Source organism: Argentina silus (assembly GCF_951799395.1).
Source record: "Argentina silus genome assembly, chromosome: 19".
Lineage (NCBI taxonomy): Eukaryota > Metazoa > Chordata > Actinopteri > Argentiniformes > Argentinidae > Argentina > Argentina silus.
Window position 1 is genome coordinate 3,045,818 of NC_139673.1, and position 17,469 is coordinate 3,063,286.

A 17,469-nucleotide genomic window follows, 5' to 3' on the forward strand; every position below is an offset into this window, starting at 1 on the left:
TATCGTCAGATAACCTGAGCGCTGTAACCTCTATTCAATCAAATGGGGTTCAGTTATTTGAGGTCAGTGAACATACAACCTTGATCTTGGGCACATATGTTCTGATCTCTCAGAGAATACGTGTTTCAATCTCTATGGTAGTCAAATCATGTTTAATAATGTAAATAACTGCTTTTCACTTCAAGAAATCGAAGAATGTCCTGTACCGCTGTCTCTTTTTAAAATCTCTTTCTTGAAAAGTTCAATCAAAAATCAACGTTATTCAGCTCGTCAAACAGCCTGAAAGAAGGCACAACGAAGACCAATCTGCTGTGCTGTGTTGTGCACCACACATTCCACAACGCCTGTAGTTGTCCTGTGCCTTTATAGTACAGGACTTACTCTGGCCTCATTACTAGGAACAGAATCTCTATAGATGAGGGCCTGTTGGCGATAAAATATCTGGTTCAATATTTCAATATTTCATCATGCCCTTCCGGTGTAAACACTGCTGCTGGTATTCCTGTGAAAACACAGTGCTGCTTGAAAGTATGTGAACCCCTTGTGCAATTATAGATTTTTTTTTGTTTTTACCATGAAATCTTTATTTAATCAGAACCAGTCTTTTTTATCTGATATAACAGGTTTATATTTACCAATTCCATATGTTGGTTTAGAGGAAATCATGCGTGTAGTAGAAAAACTAAATTATAAAGAAATTAGTGAACCCCAAGTTGCATTGGTTAAATCAAGTAGGTAAGTAGAATCAGGTGGGTAAATAATTGGGTACTAAATGAACCAATCAAAGGAGAGATCTTTAGGAAAGACTTTGGGCGGGACTCTGAAAAATAGATATAAGATAAAGATAAAGATTTCTCTAGATAAAGATTTTATCCATCTAGATATTTTATCTAGTTCATTTTAAGATTTTATACAAAAATGATGACTATCGCTGTAGGCTTCACAAACTTTCAAGCAGCGCTGTATATACTATATATATATATCCCATGTATCTCTCTCTCTCTCTCTCTCTCTGTCTCTCTCCGTCTCTCTCTCTCTCTCTCTCTCTCTCTCTCTCTCTCCCTCTCTCTCCGTCTCTCTCTCTCTCTCTCTCTCTCTCTCTCTCTCTCTGTCTCTCTCTCTCTCTCTCTCTCTCTCTCCCTCTATCTCTCTCTCTCTCTCTCTCTCTCTCTCTCTCTCTCACCGGGAAGAGTGCAGTTGAACAAGAGAGAGAGAGGGTGTGTCTCTGTTGCCGTAGATACTTAGAGCTAAAACGGATAATAACTACCAATTGTATTTGTCCATGAATAATAAAATACATCTGCTGAGTTGAGTACGGTTGAACCGGCCAGTCTACAGCATCTGAATTTTATAGTTCATATTTCATATCTGTCTGTCTGTTCCATCAATAGGTGTTAAAACTGTACCCCACTGTGCATAAGGTCAGAGCCTGGGCAGAACACTCAGGAAGTGTTAGAGGTTTCTCCATTGTTGAAACACCATATACAGACGGCTTACTAATCCAATTTTACACATTTGAACTATATAGTTTCTCTCTTGCCTTTCAAAAGTAAGTATAACTTTGTCCCCTTGAACATATAAATAGGCTTTCGAGTTTAATCTCTCACTGTGATTACACAAAAGTTTAAATAACCAAGCCATGCATGCTGAATGGAAGTTGCATGATAATTTTCCAGCTCTCAGATGAATCCAAATTGCCTGTGGGGGACCTATAACAGGTGTGTAATCTACATAACGCAATCACCACATAATAACCGCAATTACAGACACATCAAATTGCCGTTGCAATAAAAGCAACAAAGCGTTGTGCTTGTTTTCTCTCACACATGTCTTGCATCAGGACTTGCATCGTGCCTTTTTACCATCCAAGCTGTGCTGGTTAATTGCGGGTCAGATAACGGCGCTCCATCTTACCGTTTAACAAAGGGTGAAATAAAAAAAGTTCACTTTGCTTTTTACGAGGTCGCTGAGGGTCACGGTGATGAGAGTGTCCCCGTGGTGACGCCATGTAGCCCTGAGGGAAGGAGAGATGGAGGGGATGGAGGGATAAGGGGGGATGAGGGGGGAATTATAGCAGTGATAAAAAAAGAGAGAAAGAGAGACAGAGAAAGAGAGAGAAAGAAAGAGAGAGAGAGAGAGAGAGAGACAGAGACAGAGACAGAGACAGAGAGAGAGAAGATAGAGGAGCCGGTCCAGGATGCTAATTAAAGGTCCAGTGTCTGTTCCAGCAGCAGGAGGGTTCAGGTTAAACAGCGGGGCCATTATGGAAGGTGTCAGAGGAGCAGGGAGGGAAGTAGGTGGCAGCCACACACAGGAGGAGAGAGCCACGGAGCTGACAGTCATGATGGATGGAACCAGGTTGTTAAAGCCATTAAGGGAACATCTCCTCATCTCACCACATACATTTTAGGATCAAATATTTATCTTCCCGGCTTTCCTAGATGGCACGTTTGGGGGCCGTGGTTTGTTTGTTCCCATTACGTTGTATGGGCTGAGGTAAGGACACAGTAATGGCTGACAGTAATCATATTTGGCAGAGTTGTGGATTGTAAATGAGAGGAGGTACAGTACAGTGTGTGGTAGACTTTGTAAGGAAGTTATCGTTGTACTTCGTTGAGTATTCCTGGTAACAGTGTCCATATACACCAGGAATTACACCACTTGAAATTTTGTTGATAGAGTCAGACCGGTGTATTGAATATGTACTGCATGTTAGCAATACAAATTGATTATTATTCATCGAATAGCAAGTCTGAACACCAAGTAAAACAACCAAGAAAACAATCAACGCTTCATTGAACTACGATAAGCTAAGCCCTGGATCTAATCATTCCTCCCCCTCCGTATCTCCATTTATCCGTCTTGTGGAGAAAAGCTGAATTTGGGATTAATTGCCTGCTTGGCATTGAGCAAAGCTACCTCACCCCGCTAGCTAACCTGTTTCTGCTACTGTAAAGGCTCATTAAAAAAACAGGTTGCTGAGGACTAGAGGCTACATTACCCTGGCTACATTACCCTGCCTACATTACCCTGCCTACATTACCCTGGCTACATGTAAACAGTATTTCACTCTAGTCTGGCCATGGATCACTATAAACACAATAATCAAACAATACATCTATCCCACAAGGTATTGTCTTTCCATAGGAAAAATAACAAAGAAAAACACTGTACTGTGTACTGTACAACAATGCAATACTACATTTCTACAACATAGGCCTACTTACGACAAGATTTCAGTGTTGTGTTCAAGACCAACAACAGGGTTATTACACAGGTATAGCAGCAACTACATGTACACTGTATAGTGTGACCATATGGGGTCCCCTGATGAGGTCATACTCACCGGTCTATAGCATGTAATGGGACATGTTAAGCGGCATCAGTGTCTCGTTTGAGGTGTTGGTGCAGTCGGACCAATCGTTAAGACATCAAGCTTTCTGATTGATCTCCAGGTTAAGTGCTGGACGTCAAGGACCAAAGCTCAAGGACAACAACATGGAATGTTTTTCATCTCAGACAACCATTACCAACGCCTCCGACCACCATCCCCCCCCCAACCTGCCCAACCCCATCCCCCTAAAATGACCTCAATTGATTGGCTTCACCGGGAATTATGGCGGTCATTTGTCCATTAGAAACCAAACAACAGCTCTCAGCATTTCAGAAAGACCTCAAGCAATCCAACAAGGGTGAATTATGGAATTATCCGACCACAACAGTGTCTTGAGCGCAGCAAACCTGATCAACATTCCACTTTAACATCTAACAGAAATACTGCCTCATAGCCTAAAACTACTCATGTACCCATCCTGTAGCAAATTAACATAGTGGATACCGGCTTGATTAGGTGAAATGTGCTGATCTGGATTTTTTGGGAGGCTATAGAATAGCATTAGTGGTTCGGTAGAGCCACAGGGGTATAAAGACAATGGTGAAAATGTCCAATAATCACATTAGGAGAATGATGCTGCAGGGCAAGTAATGGAATAAACAGACACTTAATGCACTCCAGGATCGCGTTTCCCATCCTTTGTGTTCCTCTTAAAGGACCGAGATCCAGTAATTACTTTCCTTCCCTTGTTGTTACAGCTTAATGAACGGATTCACATATAGTCATCTAACTGTCTGATTACTAGAAATGGCACTGTTTGTCAATACCTTACTTGTTTCTTGGGATGCTCTGATACCACTTTTTCATTGCTGATACCGACTCCGAGTACTGAACCTTGAGTATCGGCCGACACCGAGTACCAATACGATAAAGGCCGTTTTTAAAAAGAAATTTAAATGCAACTGCCACCACTTGAAAACACTTGCTTTGTGAAATTTGCAACAAGCAGTTTTACTGGTGTCTGTGTCAAGTGTGAAGTAATTCCAGGCCACAGACATGGTTGTAATTGGTGTCGGACGTGTGTCATCTCGGCTGTCTATCGACGATGGACGTGTTTGTTAAGTTTTTACGACAGTTTGCGTCATGGCATCGGAAGGTTAAATAGCATTCCCTATCTCCGATTCCCAGTCCAGCATTTTAGGCCAAAACTGGCCCCGACACTGATGCTCAGTATTGGATCTCTACTGGATTGCATCTCTCCTTCGGATCGGTGCTTCTCTACAGCATTTCATGAATGGATATTTGTTAAATAAATATTACAGCACTTCGTTGCACATCTAGCTGGTTAACCAAGCATGTAGAGTAGGTATTCATTTAGAAAATATTTGCCAATTGATTTCAGAGAAAAACTGAAAAGGCACATGAAATGATCAAAGAAACAAAAATAAGCACCGGCGGAAACATTGGCTTATGATGGTCCAGGGAGAAATTGTTTGCTAGAACCTGCGCCTTTGATTTCAGCTTGAGTTGGAATTATATTATCGATCTGGAGGAGCTGCCTGACAATGCTGTTTGTTGCTACTCCTCAGAGAGAGAAAAAGATAGGGAGAGAGAGAAGGAGAGAGGGTGGGGAAGGTGTGGGGGGGTGGTGGAGACAGTGACAGAGAGACAGCGACAGAGAGGGAGAGATGAAGAGAGAAAAACAGAGAGAGAGAGAACAAGAGAGAGAGAGAGAGGGAGAGAATGAGAGAGGGACAGAGAGGGACAGAGAGAGAGAGAGAAGGAGAGAGATATACGGAGAGTTGCTGCCGGGCATGAGTAAGGGTCTGTCTGCAGAAATAGAACGGCTCCCCAATCAATCGTGCAGCCGTGGCCTGCTGGGAAACTGCAGGGGATCCCTCAGCACCAACATATAAAGGAGAGGTCGTAATGGGCCAATACATTAGATAAATGGCATTTACTGCTATAGAAACGACTCCAACCTGGCTGGAGGTTGAGGCCCGCTGAGCCAACAGCCAGTTTGTATTTATAGTCGACTCTGCCCTCCTCGGTGTGTAATTCCTCTCCCCTCCTTCGGTCTCACACCCTCAACGGTCCCTCATTAGAGGAGCCTGCCGCCCCCTCACTCTGTCTCCTCTGCCGTACCCCCCCCCCCCGCCCCCCCCCTGCCCTTGCCTGAGGTCAGCATCGGCCAGCCCAAGTGCCCAACTCCGTAGTGTGCCATGGGTTAGGATCGGGGGGGGGGGGTAGCGCTTTTGTTTGTCCGGGGCGCTGTTGCATCTCCACTGCTTCCTGTCAACGGACAGACACAGGGCCTGCTGGGGGCTTTGTGAGGCCTGGGGGGCGGAGGGGTGGAGGGGTGGAGAGGATGATCGCTCATGGAGGATGATGATAAAGAATAACAGTGCTGCCTCAGGGCTGCTGCTGCCCGGCCAAAAGACAGTAAAATAAATGATGTGGCTAACAGCTCACAGCTGACGGGGAACTGATCTGATGTTTCTTGTTGTTGTTGTTGTAGGAGGGGCGTTTTAAAAGCCCACACACTGCACAGATCTTTAATTTTTGCCAGCTTTGATGTGGGTCTGGAATTCAGTAGGAAGAGGATATTTCATTTGTTTGTGTTGAATAAAGATACTCTCCTGTCTATTTTCAGATCCTCCATTATCCCCTTGTCTCTGCTCTCGGGAGCACATACGCCAACCCCAAAACATCCCATTGAGCCCATTGTGCACAAAATAAAATCATCCCTACCATTTCTCCCTCTGCTTATGAATAATTAACATATTTATTCATACGCAAATGGAGATCCTACCCCGCAATTCGTTTTTTTCATTGTACCAGCACCATTGTCACGCTCTTGTGACTCAGGGAAGCCATTCCAATACAATTTACAAAGTATGAATGTTGTTATGTTATGAACAGGCCAAGTGGAGTTTGGACGGTACAACAGCTCTGGTCAACCAATCTAAGTTGAAAGGAGCTTCGGGTGCAGGACCATAAGAGCTGCTGGTAATGGCACTTAGCAGGGCTATTCATTAAGCAGAGTGGGTCCAACAATGGAATACTTAGTAATGTGCCTGCTTTACACATTCTGCATTATTTATAAATGATGAACAGCTTTTTCATTCTGTATGAGTTAAAAGCTTGAGGGCTGTTTGGGGACATTTCTATCGAGACCATTTCGCATACCGGTGACTGTGGATTATACTGCTGCAGCTAAAGTAGTCATTTTATGGCCCCCTAAAATAACATAACAACACTGCAAAAATGATGCCCTGGATTTTGGTTGAAATAATTCCTCGTTGAATTCAGTGAATGCTGCTGAAGTGTAGTCTGAGTGATTGTACGGAATGTGGGAAAGCTTGCACAATTTCATGACCTTATCTACTGTAACAGTGATTGAGTGAGTCACATGCACACACACACACACACACACACACACACACACACACACACACACACACACACACACTGTGCAGATGGATGTTGGTGTAGAATTTATTCAATCAGGGGGAGATATGAGGATGAGTTAGCGCTCCTGGCAAATCCTTCACTTGCTGACCTCTCACCTACCAGATGTCACCTCTCAGCTGCTTCGCTCTGATTCTCACCTGCCTGCTGAGTGTGTGTGTGTGTGTGTGTCTGTGTGTGTGTGTGTGCGCGTGCGTGTCTGTGTGTGTGTGTGTGTGTGCGTGCGTGCGTGCATGTGTGTGTGCATGCATGCAAGTGTGTGTGTGTGTGTGTGTGTGTGTGTGTGTGTGTGTACGGTGTAAACAGTCAACCACCACTCTGCCCAGGCTCAGCTTGAGAGCAGGCAAGCAGGCCTGGCACAGAGGACAGAGGCCACCCAGCATCTCTTTAACCCGGGCCAGACTGGTCAATTCAACACTGACTGGCCAGAATTACACATCACTCCTTTACTCACAACTTTTCCAGTTCAGTGTGTACAGTTCACTTCCACCAGGAAGAGTTAGAACCCTAGACAGACAAATGAGAACTGTTGAAAATATAGTAAAAGTGCTTGAAAATGTGAATGCATGCATTCCTAACATACTTGAATAAAAGTGTGTCACTGTAGGCACTAAGCAGTATGAACCAAATACAGCATCTGATTAGTCCGTCTGTCTGGTTTCTGTCTGTGTGCATGGGGAGAACTCTGTGATGTCACCTGAAGAAATCTGTAGAGGAGGGATACCTCTGTAACAAGACTCATTAAAACAGGACTCTGCCACATCAAAGAATCCCTTCTTAAGAGGACGATCACGATCTCTGAGATTGCTCTGAACACCCCTCCCCATCCCCCCACCCCATCCCCCCCCCCCCATCCCCTCCCCCCATCTCCTCCCCCATCCTTGCTATTTGATGCTAAAAGTAGGAAAAGGAGTGAAAGTCAAAGTTTTAGGTCACTTTAGATCTTTGGCGGAGTTGAAGTGGCTGTACTTAATGCAGAAATATGATAATCATCTCTTGGACTGTGAGGCGTCTGTGCTTTTTAATATCTCCCCCAGCTCAGGTGATGTATCTGGGGTGCGCGGCTCCCTGACACTCGTAAGCGACTGAGGGTTTTCGTCAACTCAGCACTCCCGACTCAGGAGTCCATTCTTTAAGCCCCGTCACCGTCCCTACGCACCGGGGCATGCTGGGTAGTAAATATCTCAAGGAGGATGACCTCGTTTGCACATGGTCCCAAGCCTCTTTTGTCTCAGCATTACTCTAATTGGGTCTCGGACTACAGCATGCGGGCTGGCAGCGGCAAAAAAAAAACTCCTCCTCCCTCCTCCCCCCCCTCCTCCTTCTCCTACTCCTCCTCCTCCTTCTCCTACTCCTCCTCCTCTCCAAAGTCCCCTGCTTGTCCCTTCTATCATACTGAACAGGGAGACATGGAGGGCAGGGAATAGATTATCATCAGGTAAGCTTCCCTTAACAAGCCTCTCCTCAGCTCTCTGTCATCTCAGGGCAGAGTAATACTGTGGGTGATGTGATTTGGCTATAAGAAGGATTTTGCAATGTCCTCGGAGCGCTTTCTCATTTCTCTGTTCTTTTGGAGACAAAATGAAACAAGCAGAAGCACAGATAAAGTTGTGCCACTGAATCAATGTGCATTTCCCCCCCGGCTTTGCTGTGTGTTCGGAATGCAATGCAAACTAACTGCAGCAAATGTACTCGGCGACAAATCTTGAAATGTGTTTGACAGTTGAGGGTGAAATGCACTTTCTTGTCAACTGGAAAGATTCTTGATGCAGTTCCTTCCTGTTTTTTTTTGTAAAGTCACAGTTCACTGAATTGTGCAGTCCCCTTTACCTAGGGATATGAACATAGGAGATGACAAGGACTCAGTGTTCATTTTACATTTATGGCATTTAGCAGACGCCTTTATCCAAAGCGACTTACAACAAATACATTTGTTTAAGTAAGTGAATCATCTATCCATCAGTCATCATAAGGTAAAGTAATCAATGCTCAGACCAGGGGCCATAGTCAGTCACAATGCTAGAAGAAAGAAGGATTTTCTTTTTTTTAAATGTATTAACAGGAGAGAAACTTGTACAGGGGGGTAGTGGGGGTGAAGAGGTCATTAGGAGGGGCCATTAAGATGTAGCCTGAAGAGATGGGTCTTCAATCTATGGCAATCTAGTGCATTTGGTGTTGTTATCTCACTTAGGACAGCCTATGATGGGAAGAGGAGGCATAATAGGAGGAATAATTAAATTCATTAAATAAATTTAATACGACAGCATTATTCACTTATTACATTATTACATTATTCACACCATAGAAACTGATACAGCAATACAAGCCTGTTATTAAAGCCTGTATTGTGATGAACCTTTATTGGGCCTTCCTATCCCTGAATGAAAGTCCCTGCCTAACACATTTTTTATGATGTGTAATGAACACTTTTCAAACACGCCCACATGCTTACTCAGAGCAGCGCACATCAAAGTACTCAGTATGAACTTTAACTCATGTTGCTTTCTTGAGTACAGTCCTATTTTTCAGCTTTGCCATCACAATGTGATATCTTAACAGCCCACTCCAGTCTAAATTCCTAACTTCCTGTCTTTTGAATGTTCTTTGCACAATGGTACAGTACCAGTCAACAGTTTGGACACACCTTCTCATTCAATGGTTTTTCTTTATTTTTTATTATTTTCTACACTGTAGCTTAATATTGAAGACATCAGAACTATGAAGGAACACATATGGAATTATGTAGTAAACAAAAAAGTGTTAAACAAACCAGAATATGCTTTAGATTTTAGATTCTTCAAAGTAGCCACCTTTTGCTTTGATGACAGCTTTGCACACTCTTGGCAAGGTGTGTCCAAACTTTTGACTGGTGCTGTATATTGAGAAGAAAAAACACAGTGAAAATGTGAAATTAATTTTCTGTGTTGTTTAACAGAGCTTATATTTTGGAGTCCCCAAAGCTGTTTCTATAAGGTGTGGTACATGCACCTGGATTGACCTCAGAAATGGGCTTCATTTGAATAGCCAATCACCCTTAGTCCTTGTGTGTTTAGCAATTGGGAGGATATAAGCAGTAAAAGTATTATGCAGTATTATAGTATAGTATTATATATGCAGTATTATAGTATATAGTATAGTATAGTATTATAGTATATAGTATAGTATAGTATTATAGTATATAGTATAGTATAGTATTATAGTATACATGATTCATAGTTCTGAAGTAGCATAGTTAGCTAGCAAGGTGGTTATCAGAACATAAATTAATTTGAAAGCTGAGTGGAGCATTAATGGTTGGTAGAGATTCTGCTGTCCTTCAAAGGAGAAAAAAATATTTAAATGGCAAGAAGAAATGAATGAAGGACACCTCTCGGGCACAAAGTAAAACAAAAACACAAAAAAGAATCTTCTAGTCTTCTAAAACACATTACCGACACATTCAATGGAAAATATGGAAGAAAAACACACACATAAGACATTTACGTATAAATCCTCCAAAAAGTCCCTAAAAAATGTCAAACATAGAATAGATTGTGTAATACTGTATGTAATTTCAGCGATGCCTATACGATTAACAGAGGGTTATTGGCCTCTCCATACAGGACGTACAGTACATACACTCATGTTGACATGTCTGACATGTCCCAGGGCTGGACAGGAAGCTGTGTTCATTTCTCATTATCCAATCGTGTCACATTGTCACACATCTCAGCGGAATGCGCTACCATAGCGACCATTAGAACACGTGTCATATCCTCCTGAGGGACTATCCTTCACTCTATGTCTGATAACTGGGGTGGATGTCGGGCATCGCCGGGACGTTTCAACGTTAGTCAACGCAACATACAGTCCTCCAAGACTCACTCTCTCTCCCACTGACGATGATGAATTAGTTGCCAGGGAAAGGCAATGTCTTACAGCTATAGAAGCACGCCACTCAGTGCGGTGAAACAGAACACGCACACCGGGAGTAAGAACAGCACCCTTGAGAGATTCATCTGTCTCCTTTGAGCGGAAGTCTGCCAACAATTAAAATCTCTCCAACACATATTTTTTTCTGTCCCAAGGTTGTCTGATTGTGTTCCTTTTCTACGTACATCTATGAAAATAGCACGACAGAGCTCCGGGAGGCCTTGGGTGTCTCTGGGGCTGAAAGACAGGAGTGAATAGAGTGGGACAATGACGCCTACTAACTCTACCTGCTGTCTGTCGTCCGGTTGGGGGGGCCGTGGGGGGGGGGGGAGTAGAAATCAGTGCAGGATATATGGTTATGAGTCACGGTCCTTGGATCTTCTGATTCATCGTGGTTATGTAACCACATGCATTCCATCAGAAGCAGAGGAGGAGGAAGGGGAAAGGGAGGGGGAGGAGGGGGAGGTAACCCTTAATAGATTTGATCGGCACAGGAAGAGGTGAGTTGAAACGTCAGGTGTAGAGTATGATGATGTGGGATGATTTGTTTGTATTTGAGTTAATTAGTGCTTTGACCGATTATTTTTATATATGTATTTTCCAGATTTTCATCAACAAACAGTATATCATTGTTGATTTGTACAATGATTGTGAACAGCACCTGTAAAATTCACATCTGGATCTGAGGTGTCACATCAACAGCACCAGTTAGTCTGTGCATCCATAATGTGCTGTGTAAAACAGATTGCACTGAACTGAGGCTGGGTTCCTTCCTTGAAGGTGTGTGTGTGTGTGTGTGTGTGTGTGTGTGTCTGTCTGTGTGTGTGTGTGTGTCTGTGTGTGTGTGTGTGTCTGTGTGTGTGTGTGTGTTGAGGGAGAGAGAGAGAGATGGAGAGATGGATATATATATATATATATATATATATATATATATATATATATATATATATATATATATATATGAACCTGCTGGGATCATATATACTGAAAAATGTATGCACTCACTGCAATGTAAGTCGCTTTGGATGAACCGTCAGCTAAATGGCATATATATATATATAGATATAGATATAGATATGTATATGACCTCCTGGATCAATGTGTCTTTGTCTATCTGGACGATATTCTTATTTTTTCTGAGGACCTGGTTGAACATAGGCAGCATGTTCGCCAGGTTCTTCAACGGCTATATGTGAAGGCGGAGAAGTGCGTTTTTCATGAGGAGACCGTCTCCTTCCTGGGATTTATCGCCTCCAGGGGGGGGAGCTGCGTATGGATCCTGCCAAGGTCAAGGCAGTGTTAGACTGGCCCCAGCCCTCCTCCCTGAAAACAGCTGCAGAGGTTCCTGGGCTTCGCTCATTTTTACAGGCGGTTCATCCGTGGCTTTAGTGCTCTGGCCACCCCCTTGACCGCCCTCACCCGGTCGAGCCACCCTCAATTCGCTTGGTCCCCTGAGGCGGAAAACGCCTTCGCCACACTCAAACGGCGCTTCGCCTCGGGCGCCCGCAGACATCGCAGTGGGGGGCGGTGCTCCCCCAGCGGTGCCTCAAGGACGGTAAGGTTCATCCCGGTGCCTTCTTCTCCCGTCGGCTGTCCCCGGCAGAAAGGAATTACGACGTGGGCCACCGTGAGCTGCTGGCGGTTAAGCTGGTGTTGGAGGAGTGGAAGGCACTGGCTGGAGGAAGCCGTCCAGCCGTTTGAAGTGTGGACGGACCACAAGAACCGGCCGTTTGAAGTGTGGAGGGACCACAAGAACCAGGCGTTTGAAGTGTGGACGGACCACAAGAACCGGGCGTTTGAAGTGTGGACGGACCACAAGAACCGGGCGTTTGAAGTGTGGAGGGACCACAAGAACCGGGCGTTTGCCACCAGCCTCTCGGCCGTGTTCCATCCTCAATCCAACGGGCAGACGGAGCGCGTCAACCACGACCCGGTACTGTCACGCCTGAGGAGGTTGCTGTTCTGGTGACTCTGGCGCCCTCCTCTGGCAGTCCGGTGCCAGTGCGGTCTCATCACCATTCATTCCGATCACCTGTGTTACCACCATTCATTCCTGCCCTGTGTTGGGTGTACATAGCCCTTTTGTTCTTCTGTGTCTTTGTCGGAGATTCTCCCTGTAAGTGTATCCTGTCTGCCTGTCTGTGTCCGTATGATCTAGTCGTTTACCCCGTTGCCTTATATACGTTGGCCTGTTATTATTATTTCTTGGTTCGACGTTTTCTCCACTTATTAAGTGTGTGCCTTAGTTTATGGAGACTGGTTTTCTCCACTTTTATTTTTACCCTTTATTCCAGCCTATGCCTTTGTACCCTGCGCGAATCCTCTCATTAAAGACATTCTTTATTTTTTGCCATATATTTTGAGTATACATCCACACTTGGGTCCACCCTGCCAATTCCCTAACATTATATTATATCAGTAAACCGATGTAGAGAGAGAGACTGCTGTCTTATCCCATTATCCAGAATTGTGACAACGCTTAGTTCAGTAAGTATAGTTGTTGTCACAGCTTCTCCCCTTAAAACAGTCTGCTGCTGATAGTCGATGATATTGGTTCCAGTGCTCTAACCCTGACAGGTTATTATAGGCCAAGCTGATTACATTCAACATCCCCTTCGTGTACTCACTGAAACCCCAAACAAGGACATTTACAAAGCAAATCCTCAAGCCTGGACTTTCCAGACTTATTCATCAGCTATGTCTTAAAGTGGTTTCCAAGCGCTTTTCAGTAATGGTGCAAATTGGGCCAGTGAGGGTTGTGAAGGCTGTGGAGCTGTGTGGGGTGAGTCAGCATCAGTGGCAGAGGAGAGTGCTGTTCTAGCCCAGGCCTCACTGAGTTGGCTGCCATACAATCCTGCCTAATATAATCGAAACCAATTAACTGAGTGGGTGGCTTTACCCAAATCTTGATTTAAAATCGAGCTTTATTAAAAAGAGTTACAAAGTGCCAGAGTACTTAACCTGACTTGTGGCGGAGATATGATAAGGAAGTGTAATCTGCCGGGTGTGACGTGATTGGTTTATCCAGTAATAGTCCCTACAATACGGCAGATTGAAAATGGTTTTGCATTTTCCGAAACCAGTTTTATAGATTGACTTCCTCGAAAAAATGTCTTTGCTTGTTATGACTCATTTCTTAGTAGGGAGAAACTCAACTTGCTGCTTTGTGTGAATGATTCTCGTTCCCAGTACCACAGTATCATTATCCAACCCAAAATTGCCATAAAGATTTTCAATACATGGCATAATAAGCCTGCTATTTGCTTTGCATTGGCAGTGGCTTACAGAGTACAATACAATATAATTGTCAAATCATTCAAAGTCCATTGATCAATATTGTATGTGCCCATGAAATAGTTGCCAAAACATGATGTTTTGGTTTTTGGTGTAAGCTGGCCTGGTTGTACTGTTTTGGCCACTGAAGGGGGACTTAACTCTAAATGACAAAGTTCAGTGACAGAGTCTGTGCTGCCCAGTCTCTCTGCGCTGTTCTGTTCTGTTCTGTTCTGAGTTGCTTAACCCAGGAGCCCTCTGATACGAGATTAATTAGTTATGAATGCACTGCGCTGTCCTGGGATCTGCATATCCTCAACGCCTGATTGGACCATTTACTCAGCAGGGGTTAGAATCATCACCAGGCTTCTGTGCTCTTTCAAATACAATATAGCCTCACAGTTTATTTGGGCAAACATTTAGCAACGTGAAATAATATATATCTACATATAACCTGTATACCAGTATGTGTTTTATGTAAAATACAGTAATAGCTTGGCTTATATATATATATTTATATATATATAGCATATGCAAAAGAAATTAAAAATCCAGCTGGCTAAGAGCCTCTTAAAATCAAACGAATGGGCTAAAATGGTTGTTTAATCGTGCTGGTTTGAGTTCTGTAGATCACAATATAGCTGCATTGTTTACACTGGTATCACAGGCTCTCAGCTTGTCTGTGTGTGTTCTCCTTGTCAGTGTTTATCTGGAGATTACACCCTGTCTGTTCATCTGTATGTCGCAGTCCAATTTCTGCATGCTCTTATTGCTGAACAAGCACATCTCTTGGACGGCCACTGCAGCATAAATGAGCCAATTGCATGTTTTTTCCCCTTCTTCTTATTCTTCTTCTTCTCCTTCTTCCTCTTGTTACCTAAAAGGAGACTTATATAATAGAGTCTTTGCGATTTCCTGTGTTATCTTCCATGAAATAACAGTGGGGGTTTTTTCCCCACAAATCTGTGAAATGACCGTAAAGCCTTGTGCATTTGATGAGGCTGAATGGTATGTGGTATTAGCATAAGACAATGCCCATGGGTCTGTATATCATCAGTTACAGTATATCTACAGTATACTCCACATAATGTCGAGAAGCAGGAGTCTACTGTATTATTCATATAGTACAATACAACTCCCATGGATATTGGCCAAAATCATTTTTAATTGGCCACTTATTCTCGATGTCACATTTTAATTTAGGGCTGCTATTTCCATTTTATAGTTTGACTGTGATCTCCATCATTTTAATTCATCCACGTTGGACATGGTCACGCTAATTTAGTGAACATTAACGCACACGGAAACATGAGTAGATTACGCAATACTCCTCTGCCCGTCTGGGAAGACGGTTCAACCTACGAACATCAGTTTCACCTTTTCATTGTGGAGATGGTATCTATGCCTGACGACCTCACTACATTCTTTGCCAACAGGTGGGAGGAATACAACGCTGTGAGAAGAAATGGTAATGATTGGTGGTTGCAAGGCTCTCTCTCTCTCTCTCTCTCTCTCTCTCTCTCTCTCTCTCTCTCTCGCCATTCACAATGAAACTTCTACCTTGGCTATTGACTAAAAGAACCCAGATGGAATGGAGACTGTTGGCTGTGCATACAGTACACACACACACACACACACACACACACACACACACACACACACACACACACACACAGATACACACACACACACACACAGATACACACACACACACACACACACACACACGCATTGGAGTGGGAGGAAGTGAACTGTACAGTGAGCATTGAACCGATATTTGTTGAGAAGTATTACGAAAGCAACCGATGGAAGGAAATGTTCACCATCTTCAAAATCTCAGTTCAAGTCCTTATGCAATATTCATGGCACACACATGGGTTAGTGCTAGGCTGTACATACAGCATGTTGATATACCGTTTGATAAAACCGCACAGTGATATTGATATACTATATTTATACGATCCAGCATATACTGTAGGACCTGAAGTTACAATTCCACCCAACGCCTCCTCTGCAGGTGAAGTGATCGGACTGCACTGTGGTCCAGATTCTAGCCTCCAGCTGTCGAGGTGTCACATTGTAAATGGACAGAAGCTCTGCTGTAAAGCCTTCAAAAGGTCTTCTTCTGTCATGCCACATTCTACGTGTTAAAGTGCAGAGAGGGTGATAGAAACCTCATTCTCACTTCCCCACCGATCTGTCAAAAGCTTGGAGGGGTACAATCACACATTGTATTTCACCTCATTCTATCCTTTCTTCAAAGCTTTCTCCTGTGAGGTACACAGGTCTTTCAGCATGTCTACCATTGTTGCCCTGACACCAAGCAAGTGTATCACACCCACCCACCCACACACACACACCCACACACACACACACACACACACATACACACATACACAGATGCGCATGTGCTCGCACACACACACACACACACACACACACACACACACACACACACACACACGCACACGCACACGCACACACACAAGCCCATGGCTTTCACTGTCGAAACAAAAAAGGGCCTATGCTCCATCCAAACCGTTTCATAATGATCCCTCTCATCTCTCCACAGCACTATTTAAGGAGCAGCTACCCCCTCAGCTGCCACCCTGGCAGTGTATCTGCTAACCTCCTCTGTTCTCAGGCCTTCCAGTCTAACCACCTAGAACCTCATCAAGTGTCCCCGGGCTTCCTCCACTGTCCAATGTGCCACGTTTTCAAGATGTGAACAAAGCTTTGGGGAGATGGAGACAGAAAAAGGGTCTCCCTTTAAATGGATCAGACTCCAGTCAGTCGAGACCGGTTGGTGGGGAAGGGAACGTCTCCTCCTCTGATTCCTCTGGGAACAGGGAGCCCAAACAAATGAAGTCTGACTCCTTTATACTCCCCCAGGTCCTGTAAGTGGCTGTAGGCTGTGGTGGAGTGAGATGGAGGTCGGCTTGATCAATGCCTGCTGTCCCTCCGTCTACAGGCCCATCACGGGAGCACAAAGCCCTGGCCCCAAAGCCCTGTCTCAGAACAGGACAGCCTGAGACTCAGTAGAGAGAATGGTGAGCTTTACTCACAGGGCAAGTTGTTTGTATTAGCCTTTCTCCTGTGTTCATCACCCCCCCCCCCCCCCCCCCCCCCCCTTATTATAGTGTTCGTGGCCAAATTTGGCCGGTCTCTCTTTTAACTGCTCTTATATTAAAACAAAAAACATAAATCATCACCAAATTTAGTTTAACACCTTTTTAAGCTGTGAAACAATGTCTTCAGCTAGTGGTTAACATGAGTAACTGCAGTGAATATACAAAGAACAGACACTGAAAATGTATTTCTACATTTCTATGTATTTTTTCCTATTGTATGTATGTATTTGTACATTTCATTACCCATTCATTTCCTCTGGCGGCCATCTTAGACCCGGAGCCCCACAGGGGTGACAAAGTTGACTAAACCACTCAAAATTCAATGAAAGTGGTGATCAGCAATTTTAT